A 12,314-nucleotide genomic window follows, 5' to 3' on the forward strand; every position below is an offset into this window, starting at 1 on the left:
CGTCTTCTCCACCCAGCAACGTACCGAAATTAAAATAAAAACAAAAGCTACAATTCTAAATTCTACTTATAAGTTTCTAATGACAAATGGCCAATCAAATGTTAGAGCCGTTTTATAACATTTCTCATTTTGTAGTGTTCGTTTTCTTTTCTCCATGACAATAATGTTTCAAGATGGGATGAAATCAAAACAACTGAACTAGTACAAGGCGCAACTATCTAAAAACAAAACGTTTTAATCACGTAACGATTCTAAGGATTCAACATAAAAACATCGAAATCACTGTCGAAAATTGAAAATTCATTTAAATTTTAACTAATGAACAGACTAAACCAGAAATATTATTCAAATACAGTGGGAATTTTTCATTCTATTTAAGTAACTATAGTATATTTATTCTATTCGTTTAACTTTCATGTTTTTTGTCTTTAGATGGCAAGAATATTTAAGAGAATTTTATTTTTTACACGATGATTAAACCTTTTTAATCCATAATTTTCGCTCAAAAATAAATATTGATCCTATGTATAAATTCGTGATGACGAGAAAACCCACTTGTAGAGAAAATTATTAGGTTGAGGAATAATTCGTGAGCGTTTTTAAATAATTTCATTCAAGCATTACATGCAAGACTATACAATACTTCAATGCATGAACACATTACACCCAAAACATTTATTATGATACTTTATTTCATGTAATACCTAGGTATATAGTATGAATTGTTTTAAACGAAATTGGAAGAAATTAAATGCGAAAAGCAGATGGTGTCGAAAATGCTCGATTTTGTCCCCTTGACATTCCATTTAATGAGCTGAAAATGAAAGCAAAAATTAAAGACATATGAAAATCAAACACACCATCTATTAGAGCAAAAAATTATCTACCAAATGATATGAAATATTTTGCGAAAGCGTTTCACTGATGAATATATTTTTTTAACTTGGAAAAACGCTCACGAATTATTCCTCAACCCAATATATGTGTAAAAACGGCTGGTATGGATAGAGAAAGCACTATGTAGAGGAGCGAATTGTCTGTTTGTTTTTGAAATTTTGCGCAAAGCTGTCAACAATATCAACATCTGTCTCTTATTTTGAGGTAACAGACTAGAGAACAACACCAACCTTTGTAAGTTCGAACAGTGGGATTTGACCACCTTCACTCTTATCACCCACCTATGACTTCACAATCAGAAGATCATTATTCGTGTTATTAAGTTAAGAAACCCTGAATTCTAGAATTTATAGCCTAAGTACAACAATCACTTGGCCACACACAAAAAGAAAAAGATGTAAGACTGAAAAAAATGAATCCAGAAACGAAGAAATGTGTGATAGCTGAGAATAAATGTGTTATTATCTATATCATAGCTTGAAAGTATGGAGCTGATCTGAATTTATTTGGATATTAGGACTCAGTGTCATAAAAAGCTTGTAAGATCTTTCTTACGTGTTTCCTTAAATCAGTGTTTAATAGGAAATTTAAGAATATCATTAGATGTTTCCTGAACTGTTTCACAAAACAGTTAGTTTTAGTTAACAACATTAGTCTTAGTTAAAACACAATGTATTGGGTCATATAAGGGATTTTTCAAATCAGATAGGATGTTATCATATATATACAAATATATTATAATTATAATAAATAGAATATTTTGAAAACGTTCTAATGTTTTATTTATCGTAGTTTTAGTTGATAAATGTAACTTAAACAATTTCTAATATTATTTTTTTCAGTTAATTTCGAGGTAGTAACATTTTAATGCTCTACAAACGTAGAATATTGTCCAAGCCATGAGATTTTTCAACTTTTTCATACTACGATCACCTTTTTCCTTTGTTTTTGGCCCGACATGGCCAAGTGATCAAAACACTCAACTCGTAATCCGAGAGTCACTGGTTCGAATCCCTATCGCATCAAACATTCTCGCCCTTTAAGGCATAGGAGCGTTATAATTCGTGGGTAAAGAGTTGGCGGCGGGTGGTGATGACTAGATTTACACTGCAAAATTAAGGAAGCATAGTGTAGATAGCCCTCGTGTAGCTTTGCGCGAAATTCGAAACAAACCAAACCTTTGTTTTATTTTTCCCAGTTACAAAATGTTTGGATGGAACTTATGAAAGTGTTCATGATATTACATTTTTTTAAAGATATATCTCAGGAACGATTTCCATAATATCGGCCCTTAAATTTGTGAGTTGAAATGTAACAAAAATACAACACGCCAATTTATTTGTATTTCTGTTTATGTACCTGCATAAGTTCCAGTATTGCAATACAATCCTATTATTTTTTAAAATAAAAACATTGATATTTTACTAAAACATTTTATGTTCAACATGTTATTTATTAATATTTGTTCAAAAATCTGCAGTAATGTAGAAAGTAAATCTTTAATTTTTGTTAATCTGAATTTCATTAGTTTCAAACACTCTGCCATAGTTTCTGTTTTACGTATTGTTTTTAATCTCTACGTTTCTATCATTGTTTGTTCAAAGGGAGATTTGATGTATCGTGATGAACGTTGGTTTACTGCTAGAACTTTGTGATTTTAGTAAATGATCCGAGAGGCATAAACTGGAAGTTGGGTTTGAGTAGTTGTTAAAAACATTGATTTATTATCGAGTCTACTAGTACGTTACATTGAGTTTGAAGTAGAGAAGCATTACTTAATTGAGTTTACTGTTCATTTAGCTATTTGAGGGCTGTTATTATTGAATTTGTGTTTTGACTGAGCAATAAGACAGATGCTGTACATTTTGTAGAGCAAGGCAATTTGTAAAGTAAGTGAAATTGTTATATCAGTCTCTACTGCGACCTTAGAAGTATTTTTGAGCATTAGTTAAACTGACAAGTAGAAATTGTTGACATAAATTGCTGTCTTTAACTTTAAGTTCGCTAGAGTTTGTATTTTTATTTTTGCTAAATGATAACAGCAATACTACCCAATAGCAGAAATGGTTACAATAATACCCTACTATAGAAGCTACTTTATATTTAATATTGAAACCGAAATCATATTTCTTATTTTAAAACTTATTTCTATTTCTATTTTATAAAACTAGAAGGATTGGTGTGATTGGGAAGGTTTTCTTAGTTATTTTCTATTTTTTGTTCCATCAAATTGATACCATCTTTGACCATAAGTTTTTAAGAGCAGAGAGAAGTTAGAAATTCTGTTTTATCGATTGACAGCTAAAATTTACCACTTTTCTGAACTCACCAAGTGTGACAGGAAGCAATTAATGGTGCCAATACAACAGTCGACGCAGACAATAAGAAAAAAAATCAACAAACTCAATTGTTCAAGAACTGTTTTGTTTCATTTTAGGATAATTCGTACTTTTTCTTCCGTAACACAGCCACACACAGAGGTATTGGCTTGAACAAGCGTGTCCTTTTGCTCACAGATGGAAGAATTACACAGACCAACAGCCAGTGAGTCCATAGTTAAAACCCTCTATCTTTAGTCAGTGGAGCAAAGTGTTAGAACTTTACTACTAGCCTTGTCAAGACATGATTTTGAACATGATTTTTGTACTTTTAGTCCAGATTTATAAATGTATGTATGTTTTGTTTCTACAGTACTCAGTAAACCTGAGAGTGCTTATATGTTTGTGCCATGTTTATAAGAGAATGTTATTATTTGACGTAATAATATTGATGTTACTATGATAGATAACATTATGTAACAAAATTTCTACTTTTTCTTGTTCCTGGACAAAAAGCGTTATCATTGCTGAGGCTATTGGAATTGCCTGTAACCCGAAAGAGTGGCGCCTCTTCATTGATAGCTCTTCCAGAAGCTTCAAAGCTGTGCTGCTCCATAACGGGAATAACTATCGGTCTCTTCCCCTGGCTCATTCGATGCACCTCAAAGAAGAATACAACAGCATCAAGATCTTGACAGAAACCTTAAAGTATAATGAGTATGGCTTGGAGGTTATCGCAGACTTCAAAATGGTGGCATTCCTGATGAGTCTCCAAAGAGGCTTTACCAAATTTTGTTGTTATCTTTGCCTTTGGGACAGCAGGGGCACCGCAGCGCACTACAACAGGAAGCACTGGCCACAATGGACCGAGTTTTCTGTGGGGAGGCACAATGTCAAGTGTGAGCCACTAGTGGGCCTCCAGAAGGTGTTGTTACAACCATTGCACATAACATTGGGTCTTATGAAACAATTTGTCACAGCATTGCACATAAAATTAAGTCTTAAGAAACAATTTGTCACAGCTCTTGATAAGGAGTCTGCAGCCTTCAAGTACCTTCGAGACTTCTTCCCTAAGCTGTCTAAGGCAAAGGTCAATGCTGGTGTCTTCGTTGGACCACAAATAAAGAAAATTCTGAAGTGCACAGAATTCCCCAAGTAGCTCAGTAGGAAGGAGAAAAAAAGCTTGTGGGAGCTTTGAGGCAGTGGTTCGGGGCTTTGTGAGCAATAACAAGGCCGAAAACTATATGGAACTGGTTGAGGTTCTGGTGAAGAACTACTGCAAAATGGCCTGCAGGATGTACTTGAAAGTCCAAATCCTTGACGCTCATATTGATAAATTTATGGAGAACATGGAAGCATACTTAGAGGAGCTAGGCGAACGCTTCCACTAAGATATACTGGACTTTGAACTCCGCTACCAAGGAGCGTATAACGAAAACATGATAGGAGACTATATTTGGGGGCTGATAAGTGAAAGTGATTTACATTACAGTTCGAAAATCTCAAAAAACTACTCACTTAAAAACATTTTTGTTCATTTTTGTATAATTTTAGTATAAATACATGTAAATCTTGATTCATATGTTGTTTTATTAAGACCTTATGTAAAGGAAAATGTGCAACTTTGCCCGTTTCTAAATTTCATTATCCTGGTCACAAAAGCAAAGTTTGAAGGTAATAATGACCATTTTCTGTACTTTTACAACATAAGCGATTAAGAAATAGCACATACTATCCAGGAACAAAATTTGTGTTACAAAGTGTTATTAATATAATGGATATTTAGCATCAAAAGTGTTTCAGTTGAACTTTTCAGAGTTTGTGATAAATATAAGTTGAAACATCGATCACTTGAAACTGTTTGGCTTCATTGTATAATGTGTTACATATTTGTAATATACGATTCGATTCATAATTTCGTACAAATGGCTTTAGAACAAAATCTACTATGATAAATTTAGGTTCATATATTTATGCATGCATTACAAAAGGTTCCAGTCAAAAAACAACAATCTAGGACTTGTTGTTGATGTTAAGCTGTAGTCTATATATTTATCTAGCTATCTGTATTTTGGTATTTTCTTTTTAAAGATTGGTATTTTATAAAACCACATTGGTATTCTGAGCTGGTCGACAGTTCGGGTGGAATTTCTTTCGTGTGATTAAAATAAAAGTTAGTAATAAGTGCTACTAAATAGCTCCTAACTTTTGCGTAGCAAGCCGCTTGAAATCATTCGCTGAAGGACAATGACTGCATGTTAGCAGTTACGTGTTTCAAAGTTGAAGTTCATGTATTCAGAGAGATTTAAAGAGAAATAACGATAGTTGTAGAATCTTTTACATGTAATCTTGTGTTTATATTTTGATGCATGTAAAATATCATGAAAAATAACTTGCTGACGAGTTTGATTTCACTTTTGAGGCTTTATTTTTGATTGTCTTTCCTAAATAAAAATGGTTGAAGTTGTTGAAATTCTGAATACAGTAAAATGATTGTTTTTGGTTATTGTTTTCATATTTATATCTGTCAAATACTTGAAAAAAGTAATACGAATTTAGGGACTTGACGAATCACTGTTCAGATAAAATTGCTTTTTTCAATTTTACTTTAGTCGTAAGTACTCGTTTTCCAATTAGTTAGTGTTTGGAATAATGTATAAAATTTGTAGATTTAAAATATATGCCGCAATGCAGGACACTGCATTAGGACTGTATAAGTTATTAACCTTTGGAGACACGGGAAAGTTTACGTGGATATTGCAAGCTCTCCACTTTTTCAAACAGCTCGATTACAAAGTGTTTGACAGTCACAAGACTCTGACTTTTCAAATACTGAAGTCGTGGTAACGAATGGTTCTGCAGAAGTTAAAGGGGCTATCCAACAGTCTGAGAACTTTGAAGTTGGTAACGACTCACCTGAGGTCACTAAACTTGGTAAAACGATTGCTACCACAAACAGAGAAGGTAATGTTAAAAACATAATGTAAATCTTAATTAAATTTAATTATTGGCCTTAAACGTTTGTGATATTGATTTTTTTCCTTACCCATAATATTTTTATCATCGCTTATTATGAAAGGCCTCTAAACTACTAAACATTATGAATCAAAGCTAACTGCTTGTGACTTCAGACAGCTAATGCTAAGGTAGGATAAGGATATGTTAAGGGATTAATAACCACTTCTCATTAAAGTAGTGAGAGGAGGAGCGATGGAAGTACCCTGCCTACTTTGAAGCTCTCTGTTCGCCAAATGCGGTCTGATCCCCTGTTGGGCAATGCTTCATTTATCCCCTCCATTGTGTTGCTATTCAAAGCAAGTAGCTAACTCGCAACAATCGACCATACTGCCTGCTTCAAACGTTTTTTTTGGAAATCATGTTGTGTATAATTTGTAGTTACCATTTATTGGGTTTAAATAACTCTAAAGTACTTAAAACATATAGAGGCATTAAATGAAAATAATTTGTTTTCTAATATGTGTGTTTCCTTATCTTTCCTTCTCTATGTAGGATGGATGGTTAATGTGATGTGATTTGCAGTAATTCAGAACCAGTTTTGTAGTGCTCAATTGAAATGCAATATTTTTTTTTACTAAATGTCAAAGTAATCCAACAAGCAGAATACCTCGTTCATATGAATAACATATGACCATAAGTGAATAAGGAAAGACTAAGAGACGTGAAAAGGAAATTATTATACAAATTTCAACAAACTCGATAAAATTATTTAATAATTAAAAATATATATAAGAAGAAAAGAAAAAAAACATGGTCGTACTAAAATACGAAACTTTTTAAATATTAAGTAAGGGGTCGCGGGATCGAATCCCCGTCAAACCAAACATGCTCGCCCTTTCAGCCGTGTGGGCGTTATAAGTGAGGGTCAATCCCACTATTCGTTGGTAAAAAGTAGCCCAAGAGATGGTGCTGGGTGATGATGACTAGCTGCCTTCTCTTTAGTCTTACACTGTTAAATTAGGGACGGCTAGTACAGATAGCCCTCATGTAGCTTTGCGCGAAATGTAAAAAAAAAAAACAAAAACAAAACAAACAAACATTAAATGAATAGCAAGATGTCAGGTTAAGATATAAATATGTAATCACAATATCACACAAATATATTTTAATCTTTCTCGTCTATAGGATTGAAAATACACTAATCATATTATACCATGTTAAGATATTTGCACAATTCTAGATTTTCCAGTTCAAATATAAGGTTGAAGCTACAAGGCTACATAATGGGCTATTTGTGCTCTTCTTACCACAGGTATTGAAATCCGCTTTCTAGCATTGCAAGTTCACAGACATACCGCTGTACCGCTATGGTTCCCCATACCATTCTCTCAGAACTCAATATGATAGTGTTATAAAAGTGACAGTCCATTCCGCTATTTTATAAATAGTCAGTCAAATCCTTTGTGTCAGTTAGTGCAACTAAACACGCATTACGTTCTGAGCTATGAGTGCATCATAAGAATGACAGTCAATCTCACATTTCGAGTCAGGTCAGCTGATTCTGACGCGAATTCTACCGACTGTTTGCCTTCCTTCTGGTCAACATTTCAAAATTATAAGAACGACTATGCATGAACGATAGCAATCTTTGGCTTAGTCGTTTATCGCATGATGTGCATAAGGTATTGTTCTTATGAAGGAACAAGCAAACGGCGGGCTCTGCTGGTTGGCTGCCCTCTTTCTTGTATGTGATTAAAAATTAGAGACGTTTATAATTTGCATAAACCCTAGAGGTTTCTGATCTGGCCACATATACTATGTGTCGTATCAAATAATATTCAGTTCCAACATTATGTTTTAGTCACAAGTTTGATTTGAACTTCCAAACATCTAATCATGAGGCTCTATTTTCTTCAGTTCTTAGAACAATAATGAGTTATAATTTGTGTAAGCAAACCCAACACATGAAATAAACTAGAGTGATCTTTTCAGCTGAAAAATTCATCTGAAAATATAGACATACACCTCTCGGTTCGAATCCCCGTCACACAAAACATGCTCGCCCTTTCATCCGTGGGGGAGTTATAAGTGACGGTCAATTCCAGTATTCGTTGGTAAAAAGTACACCAAAGGTTAGCGGTGGGTGGTGATGACTAGTTGCCTTCCCTCTAGTCCTACGCTGCTAAATTAGGGATGGCTGGCGCAGATAGTCCTCGTGTAGCTTTGCGCGAAGTCCAAAAACAAACAGACAAATAAACACCTCTCACCTGGTGACTAACAGACATATGAGTTCCTACACATAAAGGATTTTTATTTTAGTGGTTATTAAATAATGAATGCACAATTTTCAGCGATAGCCACATTCCACGGTAGCTAATGCATACGTAAATACTTTGATGCGAAAAAGCATTTATCAGGGTGATTGATTAACAGATACGTGAAGATTCTGTAGTAAAAATTCACTTACTAGGGTGACTAATTAACATCTGAACATTAGATACAGTAAATGATAGCCATTTACCGTATAAAACGATACATAAAATGACCATAAACAAATAATTTTATTTTATTACATAGAAACTGAAAAGGAAAGTAAAATTTGTTTTGTAGAATGTTTATATCATAAATTAAACTTTCATATAACTTTTTATTTACAATCGAGGAAGACAAACAAAATTGCATATTGTTGTGGTGGAAAACAAGGCCAGGTGCAAATGTGGCCCTAGGTGTGTAGCTTCTCCAGTGAATAATAGTCTATAATGACTCTAGAGGTTTTGTCATTGGCCAGTTGGACTTCGTGCGTGTCTGCGTGACAGCCCCAACACATTAACAACAAGAAGTAAAAAAAAAAAAAGACGTTAATGTCCAGATCAGCTTCGTTTTACTTGACTCAATAAGTTATTTGAACAAAACGATCAAATTGTAATTAAGAAAGTGCAGCACGAACTGCGGGCAGTTCATTTCTTGTCTCGTTTTCCTGTTTCATTCCAGCTGTGAATTGTGTTTCATTGGGTTATATTTCTGACGTGATTTTCAGTTGTTAATTATTCCGATTCTTTTAAAATGCTAGAATCTCTGTTAGTTTTCTTTATGTCTATGAGTAGCTTATTTTGTTTATTTGTTGCAGACTTTGCCTTAGTCATAATTAAATTAGATTTGTAACAGCAGCTGTCTTCATATTTACTGCCCTATGTGTTAATTAAATAGAATCATTCTTGATTGTTGAAAGTTTCTTCGTTTCATTTCTTAATACAGCTGTAAATCTACACTAAAATCAAGGGTTCGTTTCCCTTCGGTGGACTCAGCAGATAGCCCGATGTGGCTTTGCTATAAGAAAACATATACAAATACATCCTTTTTTGATAACTTCTCTTGTTATATTTACTTTCAACGCTAAAATTCTAGAACCTCCTGTTTTGCGAAGTCAACTCAAATGTTCACAGCATATTTCGTAGAGTGATCTATTGTTACGATACTGTTCTTATATTATCAGAAAAACTCGAAGGTTCAAGAAGCCTTGATAAAAAAATGATAAAAACCTTATAATCCGAGCGTATTCGAAAGGTGAACCTTTATTCTTTAGGGGCTAACTGGAATCTCCGATAAAAATTAAGCGAAAACGGTAAAAGTATTTCATTTTGTATAACATCTTTTATAATATCAAATAAAACGATGGGTGTTGGGAGTTCTGTAAAAATTAAGGGAGGTTTAGTTATATTTTAAGAATATTACATTATTATTTACAACGTTAGTTACAAGGGTGGAGGTTGGGAGTTTTACTGTGTAGAAGGTTTGACTGGTTGGTTTAATTCTATATTAAATTTATTTCTGTTAAGGGTGACTGCCTTCACAAAACTGGATATAGACAGCAAAAGGCAGTTGAAGTTGAGACGTTGAGGGTTTAAGCACTTAACTCTCTTAACTAAATTTTCTAAGCTGCTTACAAGTTTTTCATCCACGTTTGAATTTTGCTTGATAGAAGGAATATCTTCAACGCATGTGGAAACTATAATTACACGCATCATTCTTTGTGACATAAGGATGACATTACTGAAGGGTATCTGAGATGTGGTTGTGAGTTTTAATTTTATTATGTTTTTACTGTTTTATATTAAGTTCATTAATGTTTTATAAGGTTGACTTTAATCGCCTATGAACAGATTAACGTGTTGCATAGCATTGTATATATTTATTTAAATAGGTATATATAACTTTTTTATACAGAAGGATAAATAATTCCAGAAATTATATTTGAATTTTTTGTTGAAGATTGTTGAACGGATATTAGTCATCATCCCTCACTTATTTAACTCTCACAGACAGACAGTACATGCAGTACTTAATTTTGTCTACTGTTCTGTCTAATATCAACATAATACTTGAAATTTTTTACAGATATGCCTTTTAGAAATTACTGTAAAGCTGGCCGACTTATATGTATGAAAAAATGGAAGTTAAATAACAAAGTCTTTATATGTAAGTGTATATTATACACTAGTGCTTCAGTAAGGAAGCGATTAATATATTGGAGAAACGTATTTCAAGTATTTTGCATAAAGTATGTTTCCATATATTACGGTGACTAAATAGGTACATTTGACGTATACCACTGCATTAGCTTTGGTTTGTTATTAAATTGCGAATCATGTTTGGAGAAAACTGAAGTGTAACACTTGTTTGTGTCGGTTTTCGTTTTCGGTACATTGCAAATGCCGATTCAAATTCAACATAATTAGCGGTGATTTGAAGTAAACTCTAGGTTTGCTCACTGCACAGAGTTGTACAAATTGCTATAATCGCTGTGCACATAACGGGAATCGAACTCAAATTTTAGCATTATAAGCCCACAGGTTTAGCGTTGAAACACTGAAGAACAAGTCAAACCTATTCCTTGTGTATTGTAACGCCACCTAGTAGTATATATAGACATTTTAAAAGCAGTTTCAAACTTTTACATCTGTTTGTTTTGTGTTAAGAACAAAGCTATACAATGGGCTATCTGTGCTGTGCCAGACATGAGTATCGAAACTGGATTTAGCGATGTGAGCTCTTAGAATTACCGATGAGCCACTAGGGCTTATGTTTGTCAATGTTAAAGCCATATGTTATTCGCTATGGTGATCTTGTCTTGCAAAAGTATTTATTTCAAGAAAAAATTCTTTAAGGGTTTAAGGTTTAAAAATTAATATTTCATCTTCGCATGGGTTGTAGCGAAAAAAGTAAATTAACCAATGCATAACAAATTATACATTCAGTGTTCTATGATACTGTTGAAACTGCTGTTGAAAAATTACACTTTTGAGATAATACGCAAACTTTTAAGTTGAAAATATATGTACTGAGAGAGTATAACAAAAAAAGATTCCGCATCGACAGATGAGCTGTTGGAATACAAAAACACGTAAAACATTTGTTTTTTGAATTTCGCGCAAAGTTATACGAGTGCTATCTGCACTAGCGGTCCTTAATTTAGCAGCGTAAGACCAGAGGGAAGGCAGCTAGTCATCACTACCCATCGCCAACTCTTGGGTTACTCTTTTACTAACGAATAGTGGGATTGATCGTTTCATTATACGACCCCACGGCTGAAAGGGCGAGCATGTTTGGTGCGACAGGGATTCGAACCCGCGACCCTCGAGTAAAGTGCCTTAACCACCTGGCCATGCCGAGCAAAAATGTGAAATGAGACAGGGCTTTTAGAAATAACGTTTAGTGACCATAATTTTATTATATAATTACTTCATTTACAAGTTGCAATGGGCTTTAGGCACGAGTCAAAGAGCGTGATAAGATATAGAGTACGAACTATTCATGCCTACAGGCTATTTTTCTCGTCTAAACCTTCCTCTTTCGTCATAAGTTTTCTCGTTATTATGCGGAGATCCATTTTTCTCCCGAGTTTGCATAGTTACACGTGAGGAAACTTCACGTCCAAACCTACGTTCGTCACTGACGTAATTTCTATCCCCTTAGGGCAGATGTGAGAAAAAAAAACCTCTTATTGTATCCATCCAACCATCACTAATACTCAGAAGCGTCTGAAGCTTGCTTATTTATAAACAAATCTGTATCGTTCTTTTTGAGCTTAAGTAAAACAGTACAACCGTAACGCTCATATGTGTTCAAAAGCTAATAATAAAA

The 12,314-nt window shown here is 33.9% G+C and overlaps 1 protein-coding gene across 3 annotated transcripts in view; it reads right to left on the minus strand.

The window, feature by feature from the left end:
* The window catches only part of LOC143252773 (uncharacterized), a 122,811-nt gene that overhangs the window by 57,404 nt on the left and 53,093 nt on the right, over window positions 1–12,314 (minus strand). The gene's annotated exons all lie outside the window — the stretch shown is intronic.

The sequence above is a fragment of the Tachypleus tridentatus genome, chromosome 6, assembly GCF_004210375.1.
Source record: "Tachypleus tridentatus isolate NWPU-2018 chromosome 6, ASM421037v1, whole genome shotgun sequence".
NCBI classification, from domain to species: domain Eukaryota; kingdom Metazoa; phylum Arthropoda; class Merostomata; order Xiphosura; family Limulidae; genus Tachypleus; species Tachypleus tridentatus.